This window comes from Papaver somniferum, chromosome 5 (genome assembly GCF_003573695.1).
Source record: "Papaver somniferum cultivar HN1 chromosome 5, ASM357369v1, whole genome shotgun sequence".
NCBI classification, from domain to species: domain Eukaryota; kingdom Viridiplantae; phylum Streptophyta; class Magnoliopsida; order Ranunculales; family Papaveraceae; genus Papaver; species Papaver somniferum.
In genome coordinates this window covers 91,763,235-91,771,386 of record NC_039362.1, presented here as the reverse complement: position 1 = coordinate 91,771,386, position 8,152 = coordinate 91,763,235, and positions in this window count along the sequence as shown.

The following is an 8,152-nucleotide window of genomic DNA, read 5'->3' as shown; positions in this document are numbered from 1 at the left end:
ACTTTACTTTCTTTATTTATCTTTATTCTTTTGTTCGCTGACTCTTGCGACATTCTACAGATCCAGAAACTGAAAGATAGCTACCACAGGACTGGGAAGGCTAGTACCTTGTTAGCTCTTCGCTCATACACAGATGAGGTAAGAAATATTCTCTTATGATTTTAAACATATATTGTTGCCTCTATTTCTTATTTCTATCTGTGTGTGAAGATTATTGCTGAAATAGAAGAGCCTGCCAATGTTGCGAAGACTGGTGATAAAGGCAAAGGTGCTCTTCGCAGGGAAAAACCAACTGCTCCTCCTTCAAAGAAGAGAAAAATCCGTTCTTCCTCTCCTTCAAATATTCCTTCTCATGAAAACTCCGAGAGATGATGAGGATAATGATGACCTTGCTGCAAATGAAGATTCTCCATCTGAATCTTCTATGGCTAAGCTCTCTGGCCTCTTTTCTGATTCTTGGCAAGGAATGGGAGATAGTCAATTCGCTAATACCTGCAAAGCTCTCGCTACGATTTGCGATGTTCCTTTATTGGATGGTGATAATTCTCTTCGCGGAGTTTCTAGATGTGACTCCCAACTTCCTGCATTCTCTTAATAGTCTGGTATGCTTTCGTCTTTTTACTTCTTCATTATTGTAACTCAAAATCTCTTTCTATTTTAATACTTTTTACATTTTCTCGCAGGCTGGAAAAGCTTCTTTCGCTGTTGCCTCAGATCTGGAGAGGAGACGCGAAATTCTTGAAAAGAAGAATCTTCAATTTCGTAAAGAATGAGGAACTGGAAGCTGAAGTCAAATGTCTTCGCGAGAAGAACAAACAACTAGAAATTGATTCTTCTTCGTACAAGAAAAATCTCTAGTCTTCAGCAAGCTAATAATCAACTCTATGGTATGTTACTTTTCTCCTTTCCCTTCATTCATTCATCCTGTTTTTTATCTTATTTGATTGATCCTTTTTGCAGACATTTATGGTCTTTCTGATGAAGCTACCATTCTTCGTTCATTTCCTAATGCCTTGGATAATGATACCCTTCTTGAGCGTCTTAATAAATCTTTAAATAGTTTCTCAAATGATAAAATTTCATCTCTTTCTCTGAATGAACTGAGATCCAAATTTCGCCTCTTAGAGATTGACCATAGATCTAGTTTAGGCTTAGCCAACCGAAGCGTTCTTTCTTAATTCTAAAGAGAAAATCAATGAGCTAAGAAAAAATTAGCGGTCTCATAGATGATAAGGATCGCATTCTGATCAAGGTGCTAAGGCTTTGGCGAAATTCCAAGAGACCCTTCTTGAAGTTCAACTTGAACGAGATGAAGCTAACCGCAAAATACCGTGCTGAACGAAGAGAAAACCAAATTCGTTCTCGTCTCTTATAAATAATGAGGATGAATTCGCTTGGGCTGCGAAAATCTTAGACGATGCCAGAAAAGATTTAGGTGTAAATGTTAGTCTCCAAGTTGAGCATACAGCCTTGATTAGAGATATGATTTCTGACAGAGAAGGTTATTAACTGTTCTTCTTCACTAATCTTTTGTTTCTTATGAATTTTCATCAAGTTATTAATTGATTGCCTTTTGCTCGCAGATTCTGAAAGTAGATATCGCGAAAGAATTGAGGAACTTGAAGCTGAAAAAGAGGAACTCGCAAAGAATCTTTCTTCTCGCAACGACAAGTATTCTAGATTAAAGAATCAAATCAAGATCACTGTTGCGAACTTTAAGAACGACGCTCTGCATTTTCGCAATCAAACTATTCAAATGGTTTGTGATGACCATAGTATTCCTCACTCTGATTATCCTTGTCTCTTGGAGGAGATCCCAAAGAACATTCCTAGTCTGAGCATCTCTGATAGCGAAGCTGATGATGAAGAATCTGATGGTGATGAAGGTTCTGATGGAAATAAAAGTTCTGATGCAGACGAAGAAGGGAACAAGTCTGATGAAGATGATGAAGGGTCAACTAAGAAGTAGTCTTTGTTTCTTTCTTCGATCTTCTGTAATACTTGTACATTTATTCCTTCTTTCTGTATATTTGCGAATTCTTTTGGTTCCCCATATTCCTTAATATATAAGTTTCTTTCATTTTGACCTGCATTCATTAAAATAATTCTTCCTTTCAATACGGTTAATCAACATAATCATTACTTTTTGAATTTTTATGTAAATCTATCATATGGAGACAAATAACATTTTCTATTTTCATTCATTCCCATACTTGCCTCTGTTATTTGTATCTAAATGAGAGATTTTGCAGATTTTTCTTATTTTATGCCTCAACTTCGCAGTTGTTTATGTATAATTTCGCAATCATATGCGAAGTGAATTTTGATTCTTTTCAAAATCTCATTCCTATGTGGTCTTATTTTGCCTTCCTAGTTAAAGGTCTTATTATGCCACCTCTTGTCATTGCGACAAAATCGCAGGACGTCCTTGCACTTTCATGCAAAACCCCATTGATCTTGCCTTAACTTTTTCTTTTGTATTATCGCCTCTTCAGGAATGCTGCGATAATATGACAGGCCTAAATATTCTTGCGAAAATAAAGCCCCATTACATTGCCGTCTTGCGACGAAATCGCAGGGCGTCTTCGCGCTTTCATGCGAAAACCCATTGATCTCGTCTTATCTTTTTCTTTTGTATTATTTCCTCTTCAGGATTGTCGCACAAATATGACAAGCCTTAATACCCTTGCGAGTAAAAATCCTCATGACATTTGCATCTTAAGACACTTATCAGCTCCCTAATGGAAGGTGCCGTCCTTATCTTCCCCCTGGTTTCCCCTTCAAGGAGGTGTACCTCTACCATACAAGGTTGTCTCCTCCCATCCGGTATTAACAACAACCAGTTGTTTTCGCAGCCTCTTATCCCTTTTACCTATAGGGCTTATGGTTACGAGACTGCACCCTAAGTGGGGTTTTCTTCGGGCCGAGTGCAGTATAAGCCAAGACATGTCAAGAATGGCAAGGTACACTTTAAAAGCCCTTGGCACTCTTGACTCAACCGTGTACCTCGGCGCCTTGGTCAGATTCTGCACTCCTTGGGATAGTCCTTATTACCTTAGTCGCTCAACCTAAGTCATATGCTTAAGCTGAGAATCCAAGGTGCCTCTCCCGGATGGGCTTTATTGACCCCAAATCTCCATGACTCAGGTTCCGGTGGCGGTGTAGCCTTTCCCTGAGCCATGCAACAGGTACCCCCTTATATGACGTACTTTAGGTCTTACGTTTGCCTCTTGCGAAATTGTATTCGCGAACTAGGGTGTACGCCATAAAGGTTCCCCCCTTTCTCTTTTGTCATTGTTCTCTGATTGTCTTTTGTAGAATTCATTATCTCTGGGAGATTCTCGCACATCATCATTTCGTATTTGCATTTCACAATCTCAATTTTGTCATTCAATAAAATGTATTTTTGAGAATTTTATTTGTTGGGAGAGTGTCGCAACAAATCAATTATTCATACATTTCTTATTTTTATTAGCTTTGCCATTCTCTGCTTCTTTGTTATTTTCTGCTACTGCTTCCTTGGTAGTGGTATGTTCACCATTTCTTATTCTGAGCTAGAATTAGTTTCGCAACATCTCTTCTTCTTTTCATTCGATTGCATCCACCATCAATCTCTCACTTCTTTGTGTCTCTTTGATTTTGTGTCGCCAACTTTCCTTCTTGTTTGCTCTTCCTTCGCAGGATTCTACCTCAGTTTCGTAACACCTCTTTCCTTCAACCCAATCTCCCTTTATGATTCCTACACCGCTGGGGTGAGGGAATTTGATGCACTGGTGGAAAGTTGAAGCTACACCTAGAATCCCATGTAGCCAAGGTCGACCAATTAATGCATTGTAGGGTGATTCTACGTCAAGGAGCACAGAACATGATTTCAGAAGATATTCCCTTCAATGGAATTCGCATAGCAACCTCCCCTTTAGGCTTGTTGGCAATACCATTAAAACCATATATCTTATATGTTGATGGTATAAGATCATCATCTCTTCCTCCCATAGTTTTATAAGTATGATAAAATAAGATGTTCACAGAGCTTCCAGTATCGATTAGAATCCTATTAATTGCCCATGAATCTTCAGCTTCATCATCCTCATCTTCTTTCGGTTTTGGATTAATTTCTAGTTTTACCACCAATGGATTGTCATGTACTTGTCCACCTTCGAGGACTTCTTCTACGGTAAAAGAAATAGTTTGTTTCTTCCATTCCTCTAGTGGCGAGATTTTCGCAATATTCATAATTCCTCTTCCATCATTGTCTCTTGCGAACACTCTACTCAAAACATTGTCATGTAAATCTTCAATTGTCTTGTATGAATGTACGATAGAATGACAAAATAGATTCTTTGCTTTTGCACCAACTTCTATGAAGAATGTTTCCTTCTTTTTCATCGTGTTTACTCTGTGATGCTCTGGTGGTGGTGGTGGCAATGGTTGAGATTGTGGGTGCTCTACCAAAAAGTGGTTTAGTTTTCCTTGATCTATCATTCTCAGAATAATTCTTTTTATATTTCTGCAATCATTTGTAATATGTCCATGAAAATGATGATAAGAACAGAACTCGTGACTTCTGGGTTTGGAGGTGGTTTCGTTCCCATGTTCCATGGTGTTGGTATATTCTCCATCAAAATTATAGCTTCCCATATTTTCTCCACACTTGCATTTAGAGGTGGCATCTTGATTTCTCCCCATACTACCTTGTGACCTCCTTGTCCTATATTATAGTTTTGTCTTTGACCTCCATAAGTTTCTTGCGGCTGATCGAGTCTTTGAATCTTGTTATTTCCACCACGATTGTAGAAATTTCTTTCTCTTTCATACTCCTCTTGATCTCGGCTTCCCATAGCCACCAGTTTATGTTGATTGTTGCCCGTCACCTTTTCTTGTTGTACTTGCGAAGTGCTCGCCATTGTGTTTATTAGTTTGGGTAATAAGCTTGCATTCGTTGTTTGTGAACTGGTGTTCGCAACCGGGTATGATTCCATTTCATTTTGCCTTTCCTCTAGAGCAATATATTCTTCCTGAAGTTCTCGCAATTCAGTCATTGTGATCGTATTTTTGACTTTGAAAATTTGGATATACAATAGATTGGTTGCAAACATAGCATTGATAAATGATAAGATAAGATATCTCTCATCCACATGGCCAGCCATTTCGCTACACATAGTCCTCCATCTTTTAGTTAGGTGCTTCAAACATTCGCCAATCCTTTGTTTTAATTCAAACACGTCTTCAATACCAGGTCGCGAAGAATCGTTACTTATATATGCCCCCAGGAATGTAGTCTGCAAATGATTGAAGGATGTTATTGTATTCTTTGGTAGACCTTTGAACCATTTTAACGCCTCCCCTGTTAAGCTGGATGCAAAATACTTGCATAATACGACATCATGACTTTCCCATTGCAACATGCACCTCACGTAGGCTTTAATGTGTTGAATTGCACAAGTTGTTCCATCAAAAATGTTGGTTAATGCGGGAAAATTGCATTTCGGAGGTATTCCTCCTAGTTGTACTTCCCTTGTAAATGGAGTTTTCGCAGCTTCTTCTATAGCTTCATCTAATTGTCTTCTGCCTACTTCTCCTCTATTATTTAGTATTCCTCTCATTTCTTCTAATTCTTTTAAGATTTGTTTATTTACACCTGAATTTTGATCCATTGGTCTTTTTAATTTCGCCTCCCTTCTTCTGCGTTCATGTTTCTCTTCTCTCGCGAAATTTTTCATTTCTTCTTCATCATCCTCATCTCGTCTTCTTCTGCGATTCTCTTCCTCATCTCTATCTTGAATTCGCATATGATGATGTCTCTCATTTTCCCCTCCATGATTTGGTTCATTTCTTATCAATTTCATTCGTTGTCTTTCAGCCGTCCTATGTACTCTATCATACTCTTCATTGATATTACCGTTATTTCGGTTTTGTGTACGTCTTCTTTCTCGATTGTCGTGATTGTTCTGGTGAACTGTCTCCTGAAGCTCTTGTTCTTCCATTTCCGCTCTCAATCTTTCACGTTCGCAAATTAAACGTTCTTGTTCAGCAGAATGTCTTTCAATTTCTTCTTCAATCGTTTGTTGATTTCTTTGAGCTTCTCTCGCATGTAAAATTATATTTCCTTCCTCTCGATTCCCTTAGCCATCTTGATTATTTCGTCCCTGACGTTGTCCATTCTCTTGATTTCTATCATTTTTCCTATCATCAAAAGTTTCATTTTGTGAAACGTAACGATCATCAGTACTTTCTCTATCTTCGCGATGTTCTTCATTAGGATTTGATATTTCTTCTCGAATATTATTTCCAGCATTAATTGTGGGTGAGTTTCGCCTAATCTCTCTTATAGTCGATCTTGAATTTTTGTAGTACTTCTCGATCTTCTACTCTGTAGTCTCATATTTTCCATCCTCAATTCGTGATTTTGCCTTGTTAGATTTGCACGTTCTTCTGCCTCAGATCTTCTTTCTTCATGTATTCTTCGTCTCAGCGTTTCTAACGCTCCAATTTCCTCATCTCCATGAATTATTCCTTCATCTGCTTCTTGATTTCTCTCTACCTGTCTATGGTTTCTGGTTTGCTGCTCTTCTTCTACTTCTTCTGCTGAATTTGATTGCCAAGTGTGTATACTCACCCTATCATAATCTATATTCCTTCCTTGTACTAGTGTTTGTTGAATTGGTGGTTGAATTTGATTTTCTCCATTATTTCTCATTATAGTAGATTCTCCCATTTCATTTCTTTCCCTTCCAGCAAGTCTCTTGCTTCTTCTAATAGTAGTTGGTTGTTCTGATGTATTTCTTCTTCTAGCCATTTTTTCAATATTAATGAATTGCAAGATATTATGTAAAATTCTTAACCAATTACTCCAAATATTCACAAATCTCAATATTAATCTTCAATTTTTTTCTAGAATAATCTTCAATCTTCAATCCCTCCCTGTTTCTAGCGCCATTATGTAGTTGCAGGAAATCCTACACTACACCCCTCACAAGATTTAATTAACATTCAACTCATTTTGGATTAACAATCTTAATTTTATTGATGAATCTTTGAACAATCTTATAAGAAAAGATAAAGGAATCAAGAATAACCACTGCTCTAAACTTTCTCTCTCCTATATACTTGCTTCTCACTCATAAAAGATCTCTCCCTTTTCCTTTACAACTGAACGGCTATTTATAGGGAATTACATAGTGGATGACAGCTAATCTGTACTTTATTTTCGGATATGGCTTGCGAAATTCTCACAACCTTACAAATGTTAATCTCGCAAACTCCCTAATTTTGGCAGGACCATCACATTTTTCTCATGATTTAGCTGACGTCGTATATTATTTCTTTTCTGAAGTTGTTCTGCGACACTGTTGTGTTGTGTTGTTAATAATTTCGCTGAGGCATTATTGCTACGAGATTCTGATCCTACAACAACTATATAACATCCTCTAAGAATGTTTCAATGATTGGAATGAGAGTTTAGATTACATAACCAATGTATTCCTTGAACCGAAGTTCTTGAACTTTGTTGATCAGGAGAACCAGAAGTATGGCAAGTACCAAGTCCGCGAACTCAGTCCGCAAACTACCGAAGTTCTCAAACCTGAGAATTTCTGCTGGAGTTGACAAACTACTTGCGTGAGCCAAGTCCGCGAACCCAGTCCGCGAACCGGGGAAGTTCTCAAACCCGAGAATTTTTGCTGGAGTTTGTAAACTCTGTCCGGTGTCTTAAGTCCGCGAACCTAGTCTGCGAACTTGAGAAGGTTATATATCTAAAGATGATCTCTGAACTTAATCTTAAAAGACTAAGGAATGCTTTTGCAAACCGTGGCTATTAAAGTTCAAGAACCGATTCTTGTGAATCAAATCATCTTTGCTTCAATTGTGTCTTGTGTAGTTACATAAGATTTCCTTGCAATTGAACAACTCTCTTAACTAGTTCATTTGAGTCATTTGAACTAGTTATGGTGAAGAAGAACATGGTTGGTATGAAATGCTCTAATGGTTAACCTTTTTGGTTAGACTATTGTTGAACCAACAATGTACATGTTTGAGTGCGGTTAACAAACCGAGAAGCGTACAGTCATTTGTGTATGACAAGCTAAGTTTTCGATCTAACGGTTGAGAAATATTAGCTTGAATCTAAATCAGGTTTTCATCTAACTGTGGATAT